This window comes from Candoia aspera, chromosome 2, assembly GCF_035149785.1.
Source record: "Candoia aspera isolate rCanAsp1 chromosome 2, rCanAsp1.hap2, whole genome shotgun sequence".
Taxonomy (NCBI): Eukaryota; Metazoa; Chordata; class Lepidosauria; order Squamata; family Boidae; genus Candoia; species Candoia aspera.
In genome coordinates, this window is record NC_086154.1 from 98,527,136 (window position 1) to 98,554,508 (window position 27,373).

At 40.2% G+C, this 27,373-nt stretch overlaps 1 protein-coding gene across 1 annotated transcript in view; it reads right to left on the reverse strand.

The window, feature by feature from the left end:
• PKN1 (protein kinase N1) overlaps positions 1–27,373 on the reverse strand; it is an 83,155-nt gene that overhangs the window by 38,917 nt on the left and 16,865 nt on the right. The window lies entirely within an intron of this gene.

Here is a 27,373-nt window from a genome sequence, read left to right on the forward strand (position 1 = left end):
ATTCATTTTTACTTCCTATATTTGAGAGTGAATTTTCAAAGTGGGGGGCGGGGGGAATACCAAAATTACAGCTAAGGTAATTTCTTTATATGGTTCAATCAAAATTGCACACATAGTGAGAAAGATTTCACATTCTTCAGAATTTTTCTTCACACTAAGAAAACAGTGGAGAGAAAAAGCATGGAGAGCCCAAGAGTTTCCAAGCGGTAAATCATAGAATGGAATGCAAAAGGTGGTAGACTGATCTAAACAAATTAAAGCTGTTTTGGTTACAAAACAATTTCAACAAGTAGCAAAGGCTGCTGTGAGGAACAAACCAACAAAGAATAGCTAATTCTCACCTTTTGAAAATATATTATCTTTATGTAATGATTTAGTTTTGACTTCCATGCCGCCTAGAATGCAGGTGAGCTGGAGAACAAAAATGATTATAGTACTTTTCCTACTAGCTACAAGGCTAATAATTAATTAAAATAATGAATAATAATTAAGGCCATTACATCACTCCCAACCCAGTGATCAGCAAAAAGTAAACATCTATATATCAATACTTAATTGGCATATAAGAGATAAAACAAACCTACCATGAAAGGTATATGAGTGTTGGATCCTTATAACATTGATCAGATAAAACAAGTACAATTATGCGGGAGTAACTAACCGCCCAGTCAGAGATGCTGTCGTGGCTCCCAGATCAAATGTTCTCAGTACACTTGATGGGACTCGCACGCATGTTTCAATCAACACGTGTCTTCTTCTTGTAAGTTGGAGGAAAGGGAGGGGGAACATCGTTGGAGTGTGAAATCATTTTGTTTGGACTATCTTGGACTGCCAAGGTCATTGGCAAAGAATGCTGGAAGCAGCTGCACATGCTTTCACTAACTGGCATGAGAGGGAGGGGGCATACCTGACAGGGGAGTGGGGGGGTGGATTTGAAGTCACTGAAGATGTTTAATTGGGAAAAAGCGCAGGCTTTTCCATCCGCAACTTTTTCTCCTGTACTGAATGCTACGCACTATTAAAGAGAATTCTAAGTAATTACTTATGAGTCATATTTAATAGGAAGTTGAGTATTCCAGTCATCACATGATGTTACGAATCATCAAAACTTGACTCCACCTGGAGACATTTGTACCCATTTGAGAGTCTAAGAACATTTTCCACAAAATGTCAAAAGTGGCATTGGACGAATCATCGCAGTTGGGGGAAGCTGAGGAATCTCTGCTGTTCCCAAAAACGACGGAGGTGGTGGCTGATGCGTTGGCCGAGTCGGATGATTTGGAACCTGAAGGAGCAGGTGGAATCTCCATGGCTCTGCCGGAAGGTGCTACAGAGATAGATACTGAACTAATTGCCTGGGATGTAACCCAGGGGTCCAGAGTGACGGCATCGTGGATCCAGCAGCAGTCATCCTGACCTCTGAGAGGTGGAGTGGACGCCACACAGAGACCAGGAAGGAAGGGCACCGGGATGGCCTGCTGGAGGAGAGGGAGAATCCAGAATGAGACCCCACCAGTTGACAGATGTGCGCTCGAAGGGTAGAAGAACCAATTCCCAAGGGATGGAGGAAGAGAAAGGGAGTACACCAGAGAGACTGAAAGTGCTAGAAGCCAGAGTGAGTTCCATGGAAGCAATATTGCAGAATGTTTCGCTCTCCCTGGAGAGACTACTAATCAATAACAAAGAGGGAGCTAGTGTCCATTCCAAGAGATCTACCCCAGAGCCAGCGCCTGAATCGAGACCAACCCCTCCAACCGGACAGGAAGAAGGAAGGCAGACCATCAGTGACGTGGGTGAGCTGCTGACCGGACATGTAAGTCTCCCTCCTCCTAGGGGTGGCCCGAGGGATTTCCAAGTAAAGTTTAATGGAGACCCTCAACAGCTGTCATTTTTTATGACGAATGTGGCAGTGTACTTGCAGGAATTTGGGGATACATTCCTCACAGAGTACTCTTTAGTAAATCTAGTGGGCTCTAAGTTGAGGGGTCCGGCAGCGGACTGGCTGGTGCAACTGCATGACGCCATGGTTCCTAAACTCCACAGCCTAGATGATTTCATGGCAGCCCTGAGGGAGAGATTTGAAGATCCCTTGGCCAACTTGCGAGCTAAAACAGCACTGCAACAACTTCAACAGGGAACTAAGACTGTCTCTGAATTGTTGCAAAGTGCTGGAAAGCATTTGGCCCAGGAGAGATCAGAAAAATCACACATTTCTATAAAAATACATTTATTTACAGAAAGCACAAAAACATATTTACAGGCTTGTGCATTCACACACGTTCAGAGAGAGGAGAGAGCTCTCTCAGAGAGCTGCTTACTGGCTGCAAGGCTAAAAGAAAACAAAAGTCCTGCAAGTTGCCTTCCCCTCAGGCAATGCAACTATTAACACCTAAACTGAGGACAGTTAAATTCGACCTCTTCACCTGGCCAGAATTTGTTACCATAGTAACCTTAATTTCTGTAGCAGAAAACAATAAACCAACACTCCCCTTTTTATGCTACAGAATGAGATGCAGACCAATTTGCTTTGTTAACTCTGTATGTCTTGGTAGAGCAAGAGATTTGGTTAAAATATCAGCCATCGTATCTTTTGATTCACAATATTTTAACATTATTTCCCCTTTGGCTATCATATCTTTGATATATTGATATCTAATATCGATATGTTTTGTCCTATTCTTGCAGGCTTCAGATTTTGCCATAGCTATGCAAGCGTGATTATCCTCATAAACAGGTATAGGCTGGTTCACTTCCATGCCTATGTCTTTTAACAATTGTTTAAACCATATAACCTCATTACAGGTTTGTGCTAGAGAATAAAACTCTGCTTCTGCAGTGGAAAGAGCAACAGGTGTTTGCTTTCTAGAATGCCAGCCCAAGCTTGACCAAGCAAATTGAATTAAAATCCCAGAAGTGGATTTCCTGTCACTGACATCTGCTCCCCAGTCAGAATCAGCAAAAGCCTGCAATTTCTCTGTTCCACAGGCATTTAGCTTCAGGCAATAATTCTGTGTTCCTTGCAAATACCTCATTAACCTCTTCACTGCTGCTTTTCCAGTAGATGGAGGCTTCTCTACCTGTTTACTTAAAATGGCCACAGAATTTGAGATATCTGGGTGAGAGTGATTTGCAATGTACAGTAAACTTCCAATTGTAGATCTATATTTCTCTGCCTCAGTTAATTGAGTTTCTCCGATATCTTTCTGAAAATCTGTTATCATCGGAGTAGAGACTGGCTTACAGTCTTGCATATTAAAATCCTCTAGGAGCTTTTGAAACAGCTACCATCCTTCTCCCTGTGTATTTCCAAGCCTAGGTAATTTGTTACTGTTCCAAGGCTTTTTAATGTGAAATGGCTTTTCATGCAGGCTTCAAAATCAAGCCTTTGTTTTTCTGTTGATGTGAACAGCAGCAAATCATCAACATAAATGCACAGATACATACAGTCTTGTTTGTCTTTCTTCACATATACACATGGATCTCCTTTTCTTTTTACAAAACCAAAATTCTGCAGTTTTTCATCTAATTTTTGGTTCTGGGATCTAGCAGCTTGTTTTAACCCATAGAATGACTTCTGCAGTTCACAGACTAGATTCTCCCCTTTTTCACAGACAGGGGGTTGCTGCATGTATAATTCGTGGTCTAAATCACCATAGAGAAATGCAGTTTGAATGTCATAGTGGTGAACTTGACATTCCTTTGAATGCAGCAATTTTTAACAGTAATCTAATTGATTCACCTTTAGTAACTGGTACAAAAGTCTTGTCAAAGTCTAAATCTTTCCTTTGAGTGAACCCTTTTGCAACTAACCTTGCTTTATATTTTTGGATTTTGCCATCAGCATCCCTTTTCCGTTTGAAAACCCACCTGCAACCTAGACAGCGTTCATTGGGAGGTAGATTTACCAGTTTCCATGTTTTATTTTCTTTCAAGGATGCTAACTCCTGTTGCACGGCAGAATGCCAATTTTGTGCAATCTCAGGTGGTAAAGCATTCACTTGTTCTAAAGACTCAGGTTCTGTGAATATGTGAAATGCCTTTACTGTTTCAGCCTGAAAATGTGATGGAGGAACGCCTTTATTACTCCTCTGAGATCTGCGAGGTAATACAGGGCTTAAATTTTGACTCCTATCACTTTCCTGAGAAGCATCTGTCTCATCAGACAGATCTTCAGTTTGCTTTTCTGGTTTAATGTCCTCATCAGGCAAAAGATCACCATCAGCAAGTCCTTGCTGTTCTATTGTTGATAGATCAACTGGAGAGCTAGAATTTAATCTCCCCCAGTTTTGTTCAGCAAAAGAAGCACTTTTGCTAATTATTAATTTCTCTCCCATTATGAACCTGTAGCTCCTCTGGTTTTGTTCACAGCCAACAAAGATGGCTTTCTTTGTTGTGGGGCCTCCTTTCCTTCTCTGTTGTTTTGGAATATGAACCCATGCAGTACTACCAAACACTCTAAGATGGTTTACCTTTGGTTTCACACCATAAAACAAATGGAATGGAGTGTCCTGAATCACAGAGTTATACAGTCTGTTTTGTACATAACAGGCAGTAGATATGGTCTCTCCCCAATACTTAAAAGATCAATGTGAATCTTTAAGCATGCATTCCATCGCATTTTGCAAGGTTCTGCCCTTTCTTTCAGCAACACCATTTTGCTGAGGGGTGTAAGGGTTAGAAAGAATTTGTTCTATCCCCTTTTCAGCTAAGAACCTTTTGAATTTGTGAGAAAGGTACTCTCCTCCTCTATCACACTGGAGTGCAGATACAGGCCTAGGGAATTTTCTATTTGCCCATGTCACAAAACTTTTAAATTTCTCGAACGCTCATCTTTGTGTTTTAAGATTTAGATAAATGTGTATGTTGAGAAATCATCAATTATGGTCATTGCATACCTTGCTTGTCCAAGACTTGGAGCAAAAGGACCAATAATGTCAAAGTGTACAATTTCCAAAGGTTTAGTTGTAACTCTGTCACTGTGCTTACTCACAGGAGCTTTTAGTGTTTGCAAACTACACAATCTAAGTATTTATCACAGGGTTTTATCTTTAGGTCAGCACACAGCTGTGGCATTTGTGCTATATACTTGAAATTAGCATGACCAAATCTCCTGTGCATCAGGTGTACACACTGGTCATGATATGGAGTGTTGCCAACTGCAGCCTTGCAGCTTGGCTTCCTTGCATTTTGCACAATGTACAAGTCGTCTTTTAAAATACCAGTAGCACACAATTTCCCATTTTTACGTATCTCACAACCATTTTTCTTAAATGTTATGATATACCCTGCTGCAGCCAATTGTGCCACAGATAAAAGGTCTGACTGTAAATTGGCACATACAACACACCTTTTACAGTTTCTCCCAAGCAGGATAAATACAAGTCACCTTGTCCCATAATTTTGGTCACAGACCCATCAGCCAAAGATACACTTTGTCTTTCAGTTTTAGACAGTGACACAAAAGAGCTTTTACAACTACATAAATGACAATTGGCCCCAGAATCTAACACCCATACATCAGAATTACCCTTCTCAGCAACCTGTGCAATTTGGGTTGTCTGAAGAGCCTTCTTCTGTGTTGCCCTTGTGTTCTTCTTCTCTGTCTTTCTACTCTTGGGTCTCAAGGCACAGTCTTTCTGCAAATGTCCAGCTGAACCACAAGTGAAGCATCACTGGCTGGCTAGTCCTGTAGCCTCAGCTTCTTTTCCCTTCTTTTCCCTTGTTTTCTGGTACTGCAGCTTTCCAGAAGAGATGGGGGGGGATCTTTCCTCTCTCTTCTCCCATTCAGCCAGTAAGCGCTGTGTAACATATGATGGGGTGAGGTCTGTTTCAGGCATAGCCTCCAGGGTACAAATTAGCGTGTCCCACATTTCATTCAGTGAGGACAGGAGTATATAGGATTTTGTGAGAGGTGTAAATTCCATTCCTCTCTCCTGCAACTCAACAAACAGCTGCTGAATATAATGCAGGTGTTCAGGAAGGCTATCTCCCTCTGCTAGGCAGGCTTTGTACAGCTTTTTTGTCAGGGTAACTTTGCTCCCTGCTGTTGCCTTTACATACAAGTCTCTCAAAGTGTCCCACAGTTGCTTTGCAGACAGCATACCTCGCACATGGACTAGCTGATTGTCCTCAACTCCCAGGATAATGGTGGCTCTAGCCCACTCATCCTGTTTAAGCCATTCAGCACTGGAATTTTGTGGGGTTTGCTCACCAATTGGCAGCCAAAGATCCTCTCTGCGAAGATACATTTCCATCTTCAGGGCCCAATTCAAATAGTTCGTCTCTGATAGGCGCTCAAGAGGCATCGCTGAGGGCTGGGAGGTAGCCATGGCTTCTTCCTTCTTTTGCAAGTCACCTCAGCTGGCTTCTTTGTCCTGTAGACTAGCAGTGGCTGGAAAATCTCCAGGTGGCTCCAAAGAAAAATCTTCACAGGTCTTTGCTACCTGTCTTTAAAATGTTGCATGAGGTGTGGAGCTGATCCCTCTGCTCTCTCTGGGGTTTTACTGGATTTCTTACTGGGTTTACTGGGCCCATAACCTGTTGCAGAGTGCTGGAAAGCATTTGGCCCAGGAGAGATCAGAAAAATCACACACCAGGCATTTCTATAAAAATACATTTATTTACAGAAAGCACAAAAACATATTTACAGGCTTGTGCATTCACACACGCTCAGAGAGAGGAGAGAGCTCTCTCAGAGAGCTGCTTACTGGCTGCAAGGCTAAAAGAAAACAAAAGTCCTGCAAGTTGCCTTCCCCTCAGGCAATGCAACTATTAACACCTAAACTGAGGACAGTTAAATTCGACCTCTTTACCTGGCCAGAATGATTTGTTACCATAGTAACCTTAATTTCTGTAGCAGAAAACTATATACCAGCATGAATATGCCATAGAATTCAAGGCTTTGGCTGGGAAAATAACTGATTGGTCTGAATCCACAAAGGTGGACTATTTTGATGGTGGCCTGCAGCCTGATGTATTATGCTGGGCACTGGGGAGAGGCGATCCGACTACTGTGAGAGAGTGAATCTGCCTGGCAGGAGAAGTGGAAAACACCCAGTTCCAGATCAGAAGACAATTGCGAGCCCAGGCCCTGGGGAGGAATACAAGCATACTAAGTCAGGCACCCACTGCTCCAAAGAAACCAAGTAAAACCGGGGAGGAAGACCAAGAGTGAAAGCTAAAGAGAAGCGGATGTTTCAAGTGTGGGAAGGACGGTCATCGTGAGTCGGAATGCCCGCATGGGGGATCAGCGACTACCACAAAATCAGCAGGGAAACTGACCAAGTCTCTGACTGTCAAGAGAAGGGGTTCTGCAGCCACCATGACCGCCCCAAAAAGAGGAGGCCATATTCCTATCAGAAGATTCTGGGAGAGACTCTAAGGATGAAGCCCCCAAGCCGGCGGGAAATGGGAAGCACCTGCTCTGAAGGGCACCTGTAGGCAGGTGGGGAAGTATGGGCACATGACACCAAGCTCTGAGGAGGAGGATGCTGAAGATCCATTGGTAAGTGAGGACTGTTCAACATTACTAGTGGGGGTGCAACTAAAGAATTTAAGAAGCAAACACAAAGCAAATTTTACTGCCATGATAGACTCAGGGTGTACCAAATTCTTGATTCACCTGAAGTTAGTAAGAGTCCTTAATCTGGTGGTGAAAACACTTAAACAACCCAGTGTCCACCCAGATGGATGGAATGGAAGCTCATGGGAATCCTGTAGAATTCCGCACAGAAACATATAATTTGATTGTGAATTTACAGCAGTCCCATCTGCTATGATTCACAAACGTATTAGTTCATTTTGCATAAAAATTTAATACTGTTAGTACTGTGGAAGGAAGCAGCCCAAAGGGACAAAGCGCATAGTGCAGAGCAAGTCACACAAAGGTACAGATGCAGCCAATGTCTTCTGGAACCCACTGTCCTGTGAAGATGTGAGAACAAAGAGAACCTGGTAGTTTGGCTGTGGTAATGGATCTCATTGAAATGGCACTTGAAAGCTTACAGTATACTGTATTTCTTGAAGTTTGAAACATGTATTACTGGCTGTCTCTCTGAGTGGGACTCAGGCCAAGTCATGCTCTGAACATCCTCTGTGCTTGCTCTGGAACCTTCTGATGCAATGCAGGAAATGAAGTTGCTGCTGACTCACCACACTTCCTTCAGAATCAGAGCTGACCTTAACACAGTGTAGCAGACGCTGCAATGCAAAGGTCAAGGCAAGAGGGAAGAAACTTCTTTAGTCAATGTTAGGACAGCAGAGCTAAGGCCAGCATGATTCTATAAGGAAGAGGACAAAGCATCCATATACTTTCTTTGTACTTTTTCCTGCACTCTGGACACAGAAGGCAAAGCTATGCAAGTATTGGAAAAATTCAAAAATCACATATGTCAATGGAAAGGTGCAAATATATCTAATGGAAGTCAAATAAACTATTTGTTCCACATCTACCATACATTTCCTACAAGACTTATCTTAAGGATTTGAGGCTGAATTCTCCAGAGTAAAAACAGAACACAAGGCTATACAGAGATACCTCCAAACACACATAAATGAGTTATCATAATAGGAAATAAAGCCTCGAATGGTACATTACTTACCATGAAGATCCCCTTGGGATACAGGAAATTCTATAGTAGCCTTATCACCCCAGAGGCAGGGCTAGCCTAAAAAGAGTTCTGATGCAGCTTCCTGTAGGAGGAGATAGTCCCTTTTCCAGTTTCAGGATGACAAACCAAAAAGAAATCCCCCAAAAGACACACCTTCTCCAGTGTGAAACGAGAGCCTTCATGGTAAGTCTAATGTACTATTCTCCTGCACCTGGGAGAAGACATTCTATACTGTAGTGCAACATGCTAGAGCTTTCTTGAGAGGACTTCCAGGCAGGAGGCAACTCTATAAATGTCTCTATAAATGTCAAAGTGGTCAAGATAGCTGCACTTCTAGTGAAGAGGGCCAGAATTCCCAGTGAGGAGAGTTTACTCTGAGTCTCATAGCCTAATCTAAAATAAGCTTCATTCTATGTGGAGATCATGGTCAATGAAACTTAACAGCCCAGTGACAATGTTGAAAGAAAATCAGGAGACTGACTGAGGTTCTACTCAGGTAGATCTTGATGTCTTGTCTGGCATCTGGTTTGTACCAATTCTTCTCTAGCTGGGTCTTGAGGTGGGGGAGAATAAAGGATGAATCACTTCCTGGTCCTTGCGAAAGACTGAGTTCACCTTGGTCATGAAGGCTATATCTAGGCCAGAGTGAGAATACCTGACTGGATGATGTAGAACTTCTTTTTGGCAGAGAGCTCACCTTTTTTTGACATATGTCTAACAAAGGTTATAGCTACTTTCCATTAAGAGGCTCTAAGGATAACTTGTACAAGCACTGAATGGGGCTCGGGTTAGAGCTTGATACTACCTGAAGGTCCCATGATGGATATTAGAGGGTGGTCTTAGTGAGGAAGCCAATTTAAGAATTTCTTAATGTATGAATGGGCCACATAAGGCTTATTTATTTCCCAGTTTGAGGATTGAGAAGACTGATACCTCTTTCAGTGGATGCTTGGTTGCAGATCTTTATCAAGGCCAGTGTATAAGAAGGGTAGGACTTGTTGGGTGGGTATTGATGAGATTCCCTTTCTTTGGTTCATCTGCAGTGCAACCCCTATCCCTCCCTCAGCAGCTGAAGCACTGGTTGGCAGTCAAACAAAGTGCACTGTCATACCATAGGGGACCAGGCCCTTGGCTCAGCCCCAGCCACTGTGACTCTGTGACTCTGCTGGCCATGCATCTGAGCTACTAAACTGAGAACTAAGCAAGAAAAAGAAGGGGGAACAAAGAAAGAAGAGGGAGTCCTCATTCCATGAATGATTTGTGAAGCCAGCAGGCTCATGTCCTCTCTGGAATAAGGCTGGGCTGGAATTGAGACAGGAACTACCCTCGCCTAAAAAACTTATATTAAAACTCCTTCTGGCCCTGTCTCTAGAGTGAATGGGAGGAGGATACCCACTAGAGAATGACCTGGCTCTGCTGTAGGAAAAAGGCAAATGTTTTTAACTAAAACACAGCAAGAAAACCTCAGCTCACTGTATCAGCATGCCCAGTGCTCAACACTATGAGACAGGAACTGTTAACTGTTTTGTCCGATAGAAAAAAAACACAAAGGGTATCTGATCCTACAGCCTTCAGAGCCGGAAACTCATCCAACAGACCTCCAAAAGCTGATTTGTGTACAGTTTGCCTTTTGATCCAACAAGCAGGGTTATTTTGCTCCCTTCGTGTCCATCAACTTATTTTCCTTTTGTTGTTGTTAAGATGACAGATGACAGAAGTTTTTCTCAAGAAAAGAGGGCACATAATTATGCTATCTATGCATATAATCCAGATGACACAGAAAAGAGACAAGTAATTTTAGACGTGCAGATGCTCAGAACTCTCAAACAAGCTTGTGTCTTGAGCCAGCTGTCAGAAAAACAATGGGCGGCTTAGATAATTCAAGCTAGCATTTGTTACTGTAGCACAGGGAATAGCAAAAGATACCCTGCTCCAATAAAATATGCAAGCTAATGGACTCATTGCATACAGCATGAGAAAGAATTAAAAATAATTGTACAGTTTATGCTGTTCAACCACTTTATATCTAAAGGTGAAGCAGCTGATTCCGTTGTATTTTATTCTGTTGAAACACAAACATACACTAGCGTACAAAAACAGAAACAACAAAACCGATCCAGGATTCAATCTGTGATGAATCTGTCAGAGATATGTTGTATAGATATTAATATGTACTGCTCTACCTATTAATTTTGCTAGTCTTTCATATTATGCTGCACCATGACCAGCTGGTCAAACACGTATGCTTTCATCTTTCCCATATTTATTCCCGATTTGCTAGTTACAAATTCTTTTCATATACCTGAACCTAAATTCTCTCTACATTAATAACACATTTAATATAGATATTGGGTGGTGAATCAAACACTGATTCAGTTATCTCCTGGCTTATTACTCTTTTGAGTATAATTTTATCATGTACAGCCTGCATAAACTGGCTAGATTTTCTAGGACATACAATGGCATTTGAAGGTTCTAGTTTAACTAAATTATACAGACAGCCTGCTCCCACACGCATATCATTATCTATACAGAAAAATGTACTCTCCACATCTATTGAGAAACTTTATCCTCACTATGGCTTATCTCCCATCCATCCAGTCTGAAACAAATTATTTTGTTGTTTTTGTTTTATTCAAGTCACTTCACACATCAGGTGACTAAGTAAATTTGAACAAATAGATTATCCTATTTGTCCTTGGAAAAAGGATATAGTGGTTGTGAAGAATTCTACGAATTATATTTCTTCCAATTTTTCACCTCTAGTTAAGACAGTTTTAGTCTGGTTATACCAAATACCAGATTTTATGTTATCTATTTTGCTCTTATTGATCAACTTGTTTACTTATGGTATTTTGTTAACATTTCAAGGGAGTGAATACTCAGGATATCTTAATTAAAAAATAAGAGTTTGTAACACACCAAATGCTAGTCTCTGTCTCGTATTATTTTTAAAGACAAGATGGGCTATAATATCTGATATTACCTGAGTTCTTTGTTGGGGTAGGGGTACAAAACAATCTGAGCTTGAAACTTTTAAAACTCAGAAAAAAATGTTTGAGATATTCCCAGCTGGTTTCTTCCCACATTATTCTGAGAGTTCCATTGTCCCACAACTGGCTTAAAAATAAAATAAAATAAAATAAAAACACTAAAATCCTCCAGACAGCCATAGAGACTTGGAAAGGACACATCAACAAATAAAGCATGCAGGCATATGTTCAATCCCAACTACCATTGGCTGGAATCATTTGGAAGGACTCAGTGAGGATGAGGGAGCATCAGTTAAGCACATGTTCCATGTCTGAGAAGCTCCATTTCAGACATAAGAAAAATGCTTCCTGCCTAGTATGAAAATTTAATGTTTATAAATTTGTTGGTATCAGGATGTTAGAATTCACGGGTTGTGATGTTGTTTTCCCCATGCATTTTGTGTATTTGCCTTTCTTTTTTAAACAGATTGCCAAATGCAAAATGTACCCTGTGCATAAACATCAGGAAGAAACCACAACCCTATAGCTAAAGAAATGTGTTTCTGCAATTATACTGTTCACGGGTTGTATTGCTTAACTGGTCTGTTGCTGTTAATTCTTTGCTGAGCTCAATTCTTCGGCTGTTTTAGCAAGTCAGACAGCAAAAGTAGTGCTTAACACTTGCTATCATTGTGTTTTTTATTTCCAACAACTGTATATCCAGCCTCTGCTCGAGTATATTCCATGAAAGGAGTCCACTTTCTCTTCTAACTTACTGCAAAAACATAGATTGGCCTCATTAGAAAGCCACAGTAATCATACATTTTTCACAGACTTGTGTAAATAAGCACAGAGTATGGGTCTTTTATACTGTAGCTATTTGGATCTGAAGCAAAAGAGATGTACTGGGTCAGGCATAAGCACAGCTGCTATATCTGTTAGGGTACAGACTCCCCTGGATAGCTTTGTGGGGTAAAGTATTTGTATGTGTAATACAACAGATTAAGACTTACAGAGCCCACAATCTAAAAAAAGCTGCCTTAAAATCCAAACTTGAGAGAAGTGTGGGACTCGGTAGAGAATATGATGCACTGCTCCAGTTTTATTCAGTGATAGGGGCCCCCTTGGGACCAGCACTCAGCACAGCTATAAAAGGAAAGCAACTATTTCCACACAAAATAGCTTGAATAATGCCCTGAAGGCCTAAGAAATCTAGGCAACTGGGATAGAAAATGATCTTTTTCTGGCCTTCTTTTAGACTGACTATGGCTTTCACATAGGATGAGAGAAAACATGGAAATAATATTCCCCCTTGTTCTTTTTCAATGGATGGCAGAAGCTGCCGCAAAATTAGGTTTTGCCCTTCCTTGCTTCAATCAGATTTCCCTTTTTTGTTTTATTTTATTTTGTTTTAAATCAGATCCAAGAGTCCTTTTTCATTGAAGCCTAGGACACAGCAACCTCTCCCTTCTAACGAGTTAAAATGGTAATATGTGAATTGGGTACAAGTCATTAAGATCACATGTTTTATTGTAGCACTCATAATAATCAAGGATTAGAGACTATCAGGCTAGCTGAAGTATACATGACACTGAGGGCTCAGCAGCCACATTTCTGAAAGATGCTTTGGGTGCTATCACTAAATTGCTGCAATAGTGATATGGCCAACCATAAGACACCCATTTATCAGAAAGTAAACTGCTAAAGTTGCTCCCTGCCATCTTCTCAAGCCCACCAGGATGATCTTATGCTCTATCACTTTTATCTTTTTTTTTTTTCTGGGCAGGTGAGTATACTTCCAAGCAAAGCACTGGGCTACATCTGCTTACTGTTTTTATTTTCTAAGAATACTTATGGACCTTTGTGAGAATAAAGAAATGAGGTTGTTTTGAAGGAGACTTAACCTGACTTACAACTTGAGTTCCGGGTACTTATAATCAACCACCCTTAGAATTCATGGACATGCCACAATATCCAGAATGTGCTGGTTTACCCATTTTACTTCCCGCTTACACCATATTGCATTTGAGGGTCTAATTTATGGCAAACCAAGATTATTCAGAAAATATGGACAAATGGTGGGTTTGCTGCCACATTTCAACAGTATAATCTGGAGGTGCTCTGGGAGCCAGAGTTGCTCACCCCAATATATCAGGACTTTAACAGAACTGAGCCTTGCAATCAATCTCTCTCATACATATAGTGCTAAATAGGGCCTATAGATTCATAAAAGATTAAGGGTTACACTTTTTATGGTCATGGTAAATGAGAGATCCCTTGTATAAGCAACTACCTTTCACAGAGCTTAATCATTCAGCAGAAATGTCCAATTAGACCAGACTTTCTACCATCCACTTGAGGAAACTGCTGTTAGGTTATCTCATATTGCACACCTTCAAATCAAATATAAACAGAGGCACTCATAGGTCCCCCCCCACAAAAGAGCAGAATAACTGGAAATTTTTGTTAGGGCTGCTAAAGTCCAGATTTCCACTAGATGGCAGCAAAGATATACTTTCTTCCTTTCACCCTTCCTGTCCACCCTAACTAATGTGTATAGTTCTGCAGCTGAATAAAGACAGTAATTAGGCTGAAGAAAAACACTTATTTTATGTGCAAAGCTTGCAGTAACCCTCTCCAAACCCATTAAGCAAGGAGAACCAGCAACAGTGAGGTGACTGAGGCCAAGGGAGGTGTACCTCAACTAGCCAAATTCTTTACTTCTGATCTTCAAAACTGAAACAAAGCTGCCTTAAGAAGCAAGGAATTGGACTCAGCAGATATGTACTGAAATAAATTAATTTCTCCTCTGATGTGGGTTATCTGTTTCATTCAGTCTACAGTATCTCCATTTCTGTGATATGGGTTGCTCTCAGCTGTCAAAGTTTACTGACTGTAGCATGCTTATGTGCTCCTTAGCCTCGGCAGGATGAATACAGTATGTAATAAACACATTCACAATGTTCATGTCTTCCAAGGGAATACACATATTTCAGGCAGAACAATCACATGTATGGGACCAACTTGAAGGATATTTCTTCCTGTGTGATAACTCAAAATAAGGTAGCAAGTGCTTATGCACTATCACTGAAGAGAGCACAAAGAACTGAGGAAAGGAAATCCAATTTGTTAATGAAATGCTCTGTTTTGTTCCCTGAAGCAAAATTCTTAGTAGTCAACAGGCTACTCTCACTGCCCTACTATACACACACATACTCTCTAAGAAAGTCTTAGTAGTCAACAGGCTACTCTCACTGCCCTACTATACACACACACATACTAAGAAAGTCTTAGTAGTCAACAGGCTACTCTCACTGCCCTACTATATACACACACATCTGACTGCCACAGCTCAGCTGTCAAAATCAGGACAACCACTAGATGGCAGCAAAAGCTCCAGAAAAGTCTAACTCTCCTGCCACCTAGTGGTCATCTGGATTGCAGCCCAGAACTGGTAGCTGTACACACATACATACACACTCATTTTTCAGTGAAAGAGTCCTGACCTTTAAGTAGCAGAGGTTCTGAAAATCTAAAGGCTGCAATGTAGTGAGTCATGTGACCTACACACAGGCAAGATATCCAGAAATACTATTACTGCATAATAACGTTTTGTAGAATCTCATTAGCTGAATGAGTAAGTGCCAGTGGTAAACCAAGCACTGATGAGCTCCTTCTAATTCATATGTAGAATACAAAAAAAAAAAAAGCCCAAAACAAAACAAAAACCCAAAACAAGCAAAACAAAAACCAGGAGTTCAAAGGATTACAAACAGGAGATAGATGAACAAGAACCAGACTTCAGCCATCTAGGAGCCAGCAGGTTTCAGATATCCTTTTTATTTTAAAAGGAAACCGACTGGAGAAGCTGCACTGATTGGAAACCAAGCCTTAGTAGTAAAAACCTGCAATGCAGCTTGATACATCCAGTGTGAGCATGACATAAATCTTCTGAAGCAAATGAACGGTTGACCATTTACTTGGAGAAACCGACCAGTTAGCCCAGGGGCAGACAACCCACAATGCATGGGCTGTGTAAGGCCCCCAGCATACTAAGACCATACTACCAAATTTTAGCCAACTTTTGATAATGCATTTCCCCCCTCAAAATAAGGGTTGGAATGGGAGTGGGAGGCCTTTTTGGAGGCAAATCACTTGCATTTCCACCCTTAAACCCCCCTCTCCCAGGACCAAAATCACACCGGTGATATTTGACCATTTTGCAACTGAATTTCATAATTTCAGGCTGTTTTTTTTATAGTTAAAGGGTTAAATAATTTATTTCTTGAAAAGCTCCCAAACACTGCCTTCCAAAATACTGTAGATAAAAGGCTGAAAAACTGCTCCTGGGCTTTCCAAAAATGTCACATATCACTAGCCTCCTGCTGCCCTCCAGCTATTTGGAAGAGGAAGCTGCACAATCCAGGAAAGTTGGCCACCCCAGCCTTAGCTAAAACAGCTACTCCTGGAAGACTACCTAGCAAACACTAGTTGATCTGAAAAGCCTCTGTGGGAGAAAAATCTTTTACTCCGTCCTTTCAGGACAATTAATTTTGGAAAATACAGTTTCCAAAATGTAATTCAGTGGCTTCTACTAACCTTAAAGAGTGAACAACGAGCCAAGTTGGTCTGCCATGGTGAGAAAAAGCAGCATTCAGCACTACCAATCAAATGAAGTACTCTGAACACAGATTCTGAATAACTTCTTCCAGCCCTCTCATGCTTTCAGTTTAAGGCATGCAATCTTTTGGTGGCTGGGGGCAACACCTAAAAAAAGTAGTATGAATTCATACTTATAAGGGCGATAGGGCCTCTTGCTATGATGTGATAATATCACTAAGGGGGTGGTGGTTGTTGTTCAGTCGTTAAGTCGTGTCCGACCCTTCATGACCCCATGGACCATAGCACGCCAGGCCTTCCTGTCCTCCACTGTCTCCCGGAGTTTGCTCAAATTCATGTTCATTGCATTGGTGATGCTATCTAACCACCTCATCCTCTGCCGTCCTTCTCCTTTTGCCTTCAGTCTTTCCCAGCATCAGGGTCTTCTCCAGTGAGTCCTCTCTTCGCATTAGGTGGCCAACGTATTTGAGCTTCAGCTTCAGTGTCTGTCCTTCCAATCAACAGTCAAGGTTGATTTCCTGTAGGATTGACTGATTTGACCTCACTGCAGTCCAAGGGACTCTCAAGAGTCTTCTCCAACACCACAGTTCAAAAGCATCAATTCTTTGGCACTCAGCCTTCCTTATGGTCCAACTCTCACAGCCATACATCAGCCATAGCTCTGATGATACGGACCTTTGTTGGCAAGGTGATGTCTCTGCTTTTTAATATGCTGTCTAGGTTTGCCATAGCTTTCCTCCCAAGAAGCAGACACCTTTTAATTTCATGGCTGCAGTCATGATCTGCGGTGATCTTGGAGCCCAAGAAAATAAAATCTGTCACTGCTTCCATTTCTTCCCCTTCTATTAGCCAGGAAGTGATGGGACCAAATGCCATGATCTTAGTTTTTTTAATGTTGAGTTTCAAGCCAGCTTTTGCACTCTCCTCTTTCACCCTCATCAAGAGGCTCTTTAGTTCCTCCTCACTTTCTGCCATTAGGGTGGTATTGTCTGCATATCTAATAGATCTACATGGGGATGGTTGCTATAGGCCACTCCTCCCACACTTGGACTGTTTTGGATTCTTTTGCCACTTGGACTTTTTATATTTACTCTTATTTATATTATTTATTATTGTATTTTTATACTGTGTATTTTATGATTGTTGTTTTTAATCGATTGTTGTAAACCACCCAGAATCCCCCAATGGGAGGAGATGGGCGAGGACAAATTAGATAAATAAATAAATAAATATCTGAGGTTGTTGATATTTCTTCTGGCAATCTTAATTCCGGCTTGTAATTCAGACAGACTGAAATTTTCAGAATTTGGGGGGAACTTGTGAGGTTTCTTAACCAGTAAGCATTTTAGGCCCTGTAGAGAATGACACCCTCTCTTTTCTTATAATTTCATTAAAAACAACAAAAATGCTCTTGAATTTTCATTATTTTGCCACTAAATTTGATAGCATAACCTGGAGAAATTTAGAGAAGCCACAAAAAACCATGCCTCATATGGCCACTACTGCTATAATTAATTCCTTGAAAGCAGACTCTATAGAAACAAAGGATACCTACACCCTCTGGATGAATATGGAAACATATATTCTAGGATTGCTATATAAAGAAATAAGCTCAATCTTTCCTCTCACTGAATTGCTCCAATGTATTCTGGCCCAGATGCTTTCTTCACATATCTTGAAATAGTTGTATGGTGGGCAGAAGGAGACTCTTTGAAAGTTACCCACAATCAGAAGCTGGTTTGTCTTCATTACAAAGGCACTCAGTGAAGGAAAGAAGAGTATGCCTGATTTAGATTTTAAGCTGCCTCTGAGTCCTTTAAGTAATACAGCTGAAAGGACAATTATTTGCTTCTGCAGCTTTGCAAAACTATACCATGCTGGCATGTTAGTGTAAAATATTACGTATCAACACTGGTTTTAACAATCTAATAGTGGTAGCCAAAACTAGCTTTATACTGGTACTAAATATTTCACCAAGCGTTCCAGTTTATTTAGATCCATGGATGCAGGCAAATTCTTAGGGCAAGTTTGACAAATTAAGTGTTTGACCCTTTCCCAGCTTGGCTTCTTACATCTGATAAAGAAAGAAGGGACAACTACTTATAAGAGATTGTGATGCCTCCTTGAGTGACAGAGCAATTCCAGCACTAATCAGGACACTTCTGAAAAAAATCTGATTTAGGCTGAGATATAGGCAACCCTAGGTCAATTGTTTACATATCTTTCTTATACAATATAAGGAGTTTGAGCAAATGGCTGGTGACCAACTCTAGCACTGTTCAAAGTATATTATTTCCTAGATCCATTTCAACTCGACTTTGGTCAAAACCTCTCCTCATCAACCAGAGAGATTATCTTTGGCTACAGAGAAAGACAGGAAGAGTACAACCCTGCTGGTTGCATCACAGATTTCCATAGTTAAAAATTATAGCTGTAAAGTATTAAAATGTGAAGTGCCAACAGTAAGAGTTTCAAAATTGAGATAGCTGTTAATACCTATTTGAAAATAACAAAAGCAGCTACAAATATTACTATTGGTACTAGGATTTTACCAAAGGTTTCAGTTCAATTGTGTTTCAGGATGCAGTTGTTCACAGATGACTTCAATCAACCACATGTTTGCTCAACTCTTGCTTGGCTTGGCTTCTTATATCTTATAAGGAGATGAAGAGTAGTTGGCAGTGGCAGATAAGTTTATTTCAGACAATCAGCAGAGAACAGACTGTTGAATATTCTGCCACAGTAAGAACCTTTTTTTTAATGCAGCTATCAACAAAACAAGGCAGAAATTCCTCTTTTACAAGGCAACAGATTGCACCTTGTTCTTGATAAACAGCTTTGTTGTAGGGCAGAAGCTTTGTGTGCTGAAGGCCCCAGTATCAATTCCTAGAACCCTGAATTAAAAAAGATCAAGTTGCAGGTGATGACAAATACTTTTGCTCTGAAAGTCTAAACGCACAGAATAGACAACAGCAGTTTAGGCTATTTAATATAAAGCTGCCTTTTTTGTTGTTTTAAGGCTGAAATGAAGAATTCCTCTAAAAGGTCACCCTCTTTATTCATTTATTTAGAAAACATATACTGCTGCCCATCTTATATACCATAACTCTACACAGCTCACAGCAACTACAATAAAATCATGTAAAAAATAAAAAACCTAAAACATGAGATGAGATGGATCTGTGCAAAGGCCCTCCCAGCCACCTGATTCTCAAGCAGAAGCTGTAAGTCAAGGAGGACCCCCAAGTTGTGCATCAGCTCTGCCAGGGAGGTGCTACCCTATGGAGAGTTGTGGGGGGGGGGTCTACTCCCTTCCAGTAAAATTCTCTTGTCATGTTCCTGCTTTGCCTCTGGAAAAAAAGGAAACAGATTCAGTGGTCATAATAGTTGGCTTCAAAGCCCAGCCAATAAACCAAAAGGACTGGACATTTAAAGAATTGTTTAGGTATAATGCTAATTCTGATTCTCAACATTCTTTTTCCCAGACAAACCAGTTATCCTCCAACATCACAAATATCTTTTTATAGTAACAGTGGTTGAATTTGCTGTTGTAGTACTGGATGATTGTTATTGAAGTTGGGCAGAATTTTAGATCGGGAAATAAAACTATATTGTGCAATATTCCCTTACTGTATCTCTGTTCTCCGGGCACTAGGACACTGGCAATTTTCTAATGTACCTTGCAGGGCATTAACCAAGTGCCAATACAGCAGTGCAATAAATAATTCATGCAACTTGGCAAAGAGCTGACCCAAAGCCATGGGCAATGGGCATAAAGATCTTAACTTTACTGCCAGGACTTGTACACTCAGCAACTGGAGACATAGGGAGGAGGAGGAAGAAAAATTCCTGCTATAGTTAGCATCATCTATGAAAGACTTTAAGGTTAACAAGTAGCTTTCCTAAATTCTGTAAACAGCTTGCTCTTGTGCAAATAATCCTCTCAATAACCCAAACTTCTTGCATAACAGAATCAAAGCATCAACAAAATATTATAAGAATAAATGCTGGGCTCAAACACACCAGAACAATACATACATATCTTGACTTGTGCCATGATTCACAGCTTTCTGCATTTCACTTCCCCACACTGGTAGCATTAGCTGTCACACTTCACATCAGTCATAGTAATAAATCTGACCTCTCTGAAAATTCAATTCTGCATTCAGGAGTTAGCTAACAGCACAAGCTTGACAAACTTAACATGGCTAGATAAGTTGTTTTATTGCCGACAAGAAATTAAATATATACACAGAAAACCAGCCTACTGCATAAAAGAGGAGCTGAGCTGTGAGAACAGAGGAACTGAGCTGCATGTGAGAGGGAGGGAGAGGAAGAGTCCCAGGGTCTTTTCCTCCCTCTTTTTTGAGCCAATAGACATTTGGCCATTCTTTTCTGAGCCTTGAGAGTCAGAAGCATCTGTTCCCTGTTTACACAGCAGTTCTTTCTGACCTGAGAATTGCTGGTTTCCATTTTGCCAGTTTCAGCCTCTACATCAGCTAATGCTGTGGATGCAGGGAAATGCTTAATGCCATGATACAGCAGAAGGTAAATTTTACGACTGATCTTTTGCTTTTATATCCTGCACTTACACTAGATCAATAAAAAAGCACAACTGCAATCCTAGCAGTTTAAAGACAGAACACAAAAAGAAAAAAAGATGGAGTGGAAAATGAAAACAAGGACAAGGGGGCTTTTAATATCGTAAGGATCTTAGCTTCTCCCTCTGCCACACCTGGCAAAGTAGCTATTGAAGGTTGCTGCAAGTAAAGCAAAACCTGGCAAATCTATTTTTCCTGATGGCCTTAGTTTCCTTTTCTTCCTGTCACAGAACAGTAAAATAGCTGTTGACTAAAAATGGGAGGGAGAAGGAACGACAGACACTGATCATCTTGGTAGCATCTATACATTTATTCTCTCTGTGCAGCAGGTCCTGCACATAATTGGTATGTGAGACATAACTCCTCCTCCTCGGGGTTATTATCATGATACCTCTGAAAAGCATAAACAGAAAGAGTGTTGACCACAGCAATAACTTCAGGGATTGAAATTATTCTCTCATCACCCTTGTCAGTGTGTGTGTGTGTGTGTATAAAAATTATTGTTGGATCTTCCTTCTTATTAAGAAAATGCTAGGCTATTAAGGTTGTTTTCTTGCCTTCTTACAAAGTGAATACCAACTAGATTGTGCATGTTAAAATTATTGAAACATTTATCCATTCTATGTCTATTAACTTTTGTTTTTAAAAACTGTGTCTTTTATAATTCATATTTCACAGACAATTCCTCTGCAAATAGCAATAAACGCATGGCTTACTGCAATCATGTCCTTCAAAGATGCCAGATGTAACATGCATTTAAAAGACAGCTGGGATGGCAGGAAAAAAAGCTTAACATCTTTGTCTTTAAAATCCCAGACAAATACATTCTTTACAGGATTCTTCCTATTCAGAAACTTTAACTTTCCCACTGCAAGGAATGGAAAGATCTGTCCTTCCCTATTTTCCAGTGTTGGAAAACAAGCGAAACAGCAATTCTCCATCCTCTTCAACTTGCTCTGGCTTTTCCTATGAATGTTCTGTTTACAAAAAATAACACTTTCAATTATACCTGATTTTTCACCAGGACATTTTCATGTGAGACAAGAGGACAGTTTTCCAAGATCTCTCTCCTTAAGTTCACCCCATCCCACCCTCACACGCCACACTAACCACCACTGCAGGGAGTAGAAATGCTAAATCACGCTCAGAAAATTACTAGATAGTCTCCTGACATTTACTGCTCAGTACTGTGGCAGTAAGGAGGGAGCTGAAGTCACCTATTCAAGCAAGACAGTTTTTGCTCTTTTTAGAGGAAGAAGCAATTCAGACTTCATTTCCTAAGAAGGGCTTAACTGATCATTGCCTATCTGGTTATTTGTTACTCAGAATTCTGACTACAGAATGGCTGATATAGTATAACAGAGGAAGAGGTCAGGAACTTTTTATTACCCTAGCATGCATCCGCCTTTAGATTTGGCCTGCCAGAATAGATTCTCTCAGAGGACCAAGCTTATTTAGCAGAGTCTCAAAGACTGCTGCAAGGCAATACAAACCAAACTCAGATTGTTATATCCATCTTCTGCCTTGATAGTCTTTCATGTTTGGTTGCTGCATGGATAGACCATTTATTTCTTTATATCTGAATTCTCTTTACTCCTCTAACGTATTGCAGGCATACAAAGAACAGACTGAAGCCCTACCAGAAGTATAAATTTATTTTTTTTCAGAGAAACTTTGGGGGAAGCATTTATTACAGATCTTGGAGGCTTGGCACATTTTCAATGTATGGCTGAATGCTGGTATCAGGCTCTGCAAATCCAGGCCAATTCCCACATTAACTATTCTCAGGGCCAAGGAAGCACAAGAATCTCTCTGTCTGACCCACCTGGCTCTATAGAAGCTCCCAGTTGGCCTGTTCTTTGTGTATAATGCAGGGCAGCTAACAATTGCATATGGGGTCACAAGGAAACCAAACTATTTGCTGGAAAAGACACAGAGCTGCAGATCAAAGCCAAAATCATCCCATGTGGTGAAGGACAAGTGGCTAGAGAAGGTTCTGCCCTACAAACATAGTGGGACTTAGAAAAGGGGTGAGGGCAACCAAGGCATCCAATTTCCTGCCAGCAAGCTTTCCTTGTGAAGGTCACTAGAGTTTGGTACAGACTATGAGAAATGTTCTCAGGAAGACTTTGTTTCTTTTACCATCCATAGGCACAGGAGGAACACTTCTTCCTTTGCAAAATAAGGGGGAGTAAGGATGGTGCTTGAACAAAAACTGCAGTGATTTTGAAAAGCCGAAAAATGTTATCTGCCTGAGCAAATTCATTTCTAAAAGCCCCAGGCTAATGAAGCAGGCTGTACTTTCTTCTGTCCCTCTTTCCAACTCTGTCTTGGACAAAAGCCAGATGAGAGAAACTGACTCAGATGCTGGGAACCAGGGGAATTTGTTGCCTTTTGTCCAGAGAGGCCTTCAAAAAGATTTGCACTGTGTAGGAGAAGAGAACTGGTCATATAGTTGATTCATCCCCGACAAGAAGCCCAAGGTAAAGTATCAGGAAATAAACTGGCGCATTACAGGCTAATGAAGCAGGCTGTGTCCATGTTACAATAAGATAAGCATGGAGTGAGAAAATTTCCCACTAGGCCATTTGAACCCACCACTCATCCCATCCTAGGATGCATTTAGTGAAACTAATTATAGTAGGATGCATTTAGTGTAGTACCAAGATGCATTTAGTGGAACTAGAATTACATCTATTGATGGTTGGAACAGGGATTAGTGAAATGAATTAAAAGCAGATTCACTAAGTGAGAGCAAGCAAAACAGCTTGTAATGCCATGGCGTTCTCTCTCAGACTGGAGATCTGGACATTTCATCATCCTGTCTAGGGAATCCTGATAGATGGGATTAGAAATTTCTAAATGAATGACCAGCACTCCTGCCAAACTACAATTCCTAGGTTTCTTTGGGGAAAAGTATGACAATTATATGTGGCGTAAAACGTTTGTAATATAAGGCTGTCTGTAAAAATGTTTTGATACCTGAGACATGTTGTCAACTAGTGATTACAGCATGTCATGAATGAGGTGTTTGGTTTCTTTAGTTCTACCTTCATGGAGGAAGAGGGAAAAACAAGGAAGAATTAATCAGTAGGTAAAATGGCTTTTTTTTGGTTCATGATTTGACTGCATTTACATATTTTTACTCCCCTGAGGTTGTTTTACAGTAATTATAATAGTCCCTCTTAACTAAGTAAACAGATACTAGATTCACATCCAATCCCCAATATGATTTTATATTCAAATGTAACAATTTGAATTCTGGAACACAGGAAGCACAGCCAATAATTACCAGCAGTTACAACTGTGGATGATGGGTGATGGAAAGATCTCTTCCTCCACAACTGATGGAAGATAATCAGCTGATTTTTAACTCATCCTTAAATGATCTAATTAGGAGTGACTAGAAAATTGGCCAAATTTATTGACAACACCAAATTATTTAGTGAGGCTTCAGATGAAAAAGGACAATGAAGAACTCTAAATGGTCTCTCCAGACAGAAGGATCAGGCATTAGGTGCTCAGCTCTTCTCCACTGAATGGGATCAAGCAGAGGCTTGATAATAATGTATCAGGAGTGCTTTAATTTACCTGGACTCAGCAGGAGATTAGCTTGATGATTCTTTCCAACTCTAGATCAGGCTGACTATAAACAGTACTGAGTGATACACATTACAGCATCACAGTAATAATTTTTGAAAAGCCTAAATTCACATATATCCTAATGGAGAGTAGTCTAGCAGGGACTGACTAGGAAAGAGATCTTGGGGTAGTGATGGATAGCCTGATGAAACTTTTAACTAAGCTGTTCTGAAAAAGACAATTTTCATCTTGAGAATCATTAGAAAGGAATTTTTTAAAATGTCAATATCATAATGAGTTACATTTCGAATACTATGGACAGTTCTGCTCAAAAGACAAAAATAAAGAAGTGCTGAAGTAACTTTCCTATGAAAAAGTGCAAAACTTAAGCTTCTTAGCTTAGAAAGGAAAAGGGTATAAAATCAGACAAGTCATTGAAAAAATGAAAAGAAGTTCTCGTTCCCATCATTAGATCAGAGCTTTAAAGCATACAAGTGAATGGGAACATAGTTCTCCAGAAACCATCATACTTGGAGTCCTGCTTGCCAGGTGTTGCAAGGTATATGTTCTGTGACAAAGAGTCACAATAACTTATCAATTAATGAAGTACAGTGCTCTTTTTCTTGACTATAGGTCTATCCTAGTATAAGTGTTGTCCTCTCTAGAGGAAAAACTCTGTTTCATGAAGTAGGCCATATGAACATACTCAATTTTGCAATCCTATTTTGTATTTAATTAAAGCCTGCCATTACTGTGTGGCTGATGTTTCCAGGATCAGTCTTCCAGTAGAAAGGGTAGGAAATTAACAAAACAGTATCTGACTCCAGACCTGAATTGCTTCTAAATCGCTTTAGCATTTTTTTTTACACCTAAGGGTGTACTGTACTGAATTCTGTTAGGCCACACAGAGGCTTTTGGCTTCTGCCAAGGTCGTCTCTGACCTTTCAGCATTAATGGATGGCACCTCTTGGATGCCAGCTGATTTAGCCACAGAAGAATAAATACTCCAGTCACTAACTAGAAACTAAGAGCCAGAAGCCTGGAGAAAGGAATCATGGGAAGGCTCTTTGTAAATCACTTAGTCTTCTAAAGTTGAAGTGGTCTAAAAAATTCATAAATAAATAAAACAAAAAAAACTAAGCCTGAGCTACTGCTTTGCTAAAAAAGAAGTGTGGAAAACAACCTGAGATTCAGAACTGCTTGGCACGGCAGCAGGGAAGTTGCTGTCTAATCAAAACATAGGCAAGGCCAACCCCTCTACAAGGTGTCTGAGCAACTTTGGATTTGCATCACTGTTGGGCTTGAGCAGCACTGATAGTGGCTATGAGATAAAAGTAAATTTAAAAATATGTTATCTGCTTCCAGAACAGATAACTTTTGAATGTGATCTGTGAAAATGTGAACACTTGCTGCACTCATTTAAAATCTGTACGAGCTCATCACACCGTTTTTCCTTAATTTCTTAACTATGACCATGGTGCACAAACATTTAGAAAAATATTATCCTGATTAAATCAATGACATGCACCCTTAAGTCATTTCAAATATATCTCTGCGTGAACAAATCTTGCTGCTGTTCCTAATTCTTCCTGCCCTTCTTTTCTCCCAGATGCCTTTTATGAAAAATTGTATTGTAAACAAAAGTAACAAAAAGCGCAATAACACTTTTGAGGCTTAAAACACATGCACTAAAAAGCTGGGTAGACATAAAATTGCAAAAATGAATCTACTGAAGATAAAGAAGCTACACTATTGAAAGCACCCATAATTCACCAAGGCTGTACAATGCTTTAGACATAATTTGAAAAAGTCCTCAGGAATGCATGGGAGTGAGAAGCTATACCAATTTGCAACATATTAAAGTATCCACATGTTCCCAGGATCATAAAGCTGACCTCCACAGCTGGCACACAATCTTGGGAAAAGAATGGTTGCTTTAGAGATTAACAGACCAATGCTATGTTGACCTCTATGTGCTCCAAAGCACCTTTTCTGGAAGTCATTCTGAAACATTTCACAGTCCTAACATTAACGTATCATCTTATTTTATAATTCTCACAACATGTCTAATCTGTATAATTCAGTGATTTGTTTTTTCTCTTCAAATCTTTAGATATAAAGTGCCCTAAGAATCCAAACAGCACATTAAAGCAGAGTTGAGGAAATCATGCAGCTGTTACTATGTGCAGTACCACTGATGGACAAGTTATAAGATGTTGGCTAATTAGTTGGAAACGAATTTCCATTCAATCATCCTGCTTAAATTCACTCCTATCGCATCCAAATCAACTAACAGCAGCCAAGGGAATTTAAATAGAGTCTTTGATTGTTCCTGTTTTAGTACAGAAATAAGGGGTAGGATTGAACAGATGAAAGTAGTTTTTCAAAAAAAAATATCAGTCAATTTGTTTGCTGTTGGGACCTAAGACTGGAACTTCATTAACAGATTGTATGCTGTTATGTCTTGCCATTTCTTTTGTATGGATTAAAAGCACAGGCAATGATCCCAGTGACAATCAGGAGAACAGAAGCCTTTGAAATGTGAATTTACAAAAGATAACTTAAAATACCATAACTTGAATGAATCTTCCAAAGAATGGGAAGAGACTGGGAAATTGCAAATACCATCAAGAAAAGGAAATTGGAATATTTTAGAACACACGAAATGCAATGAGAAGTATTTCCTATCTCAATTAATTATACAAGCAAAGATTAAAGGAAAATTCAGGGCTGGCTGAAAAAAATTGTACATGAGTTGACAAAAATACCAGGTTCTTGTTTTGGACAGTGACATCAAAGAAACAAACAGCATTGATGGTCACCAACATCTGTACACAAAAGAAGCAGCCTTGCTTAATGCAAACCACAAATGTCCATTTCCCTTCTCAAAATGGAAGATCACTCCATTCTAAGACATATATAATAAATTATAAGGCACACCTCTCAAACGATTTTTCATTAGGAAGCCACAAATTATGGCTGACCTTAC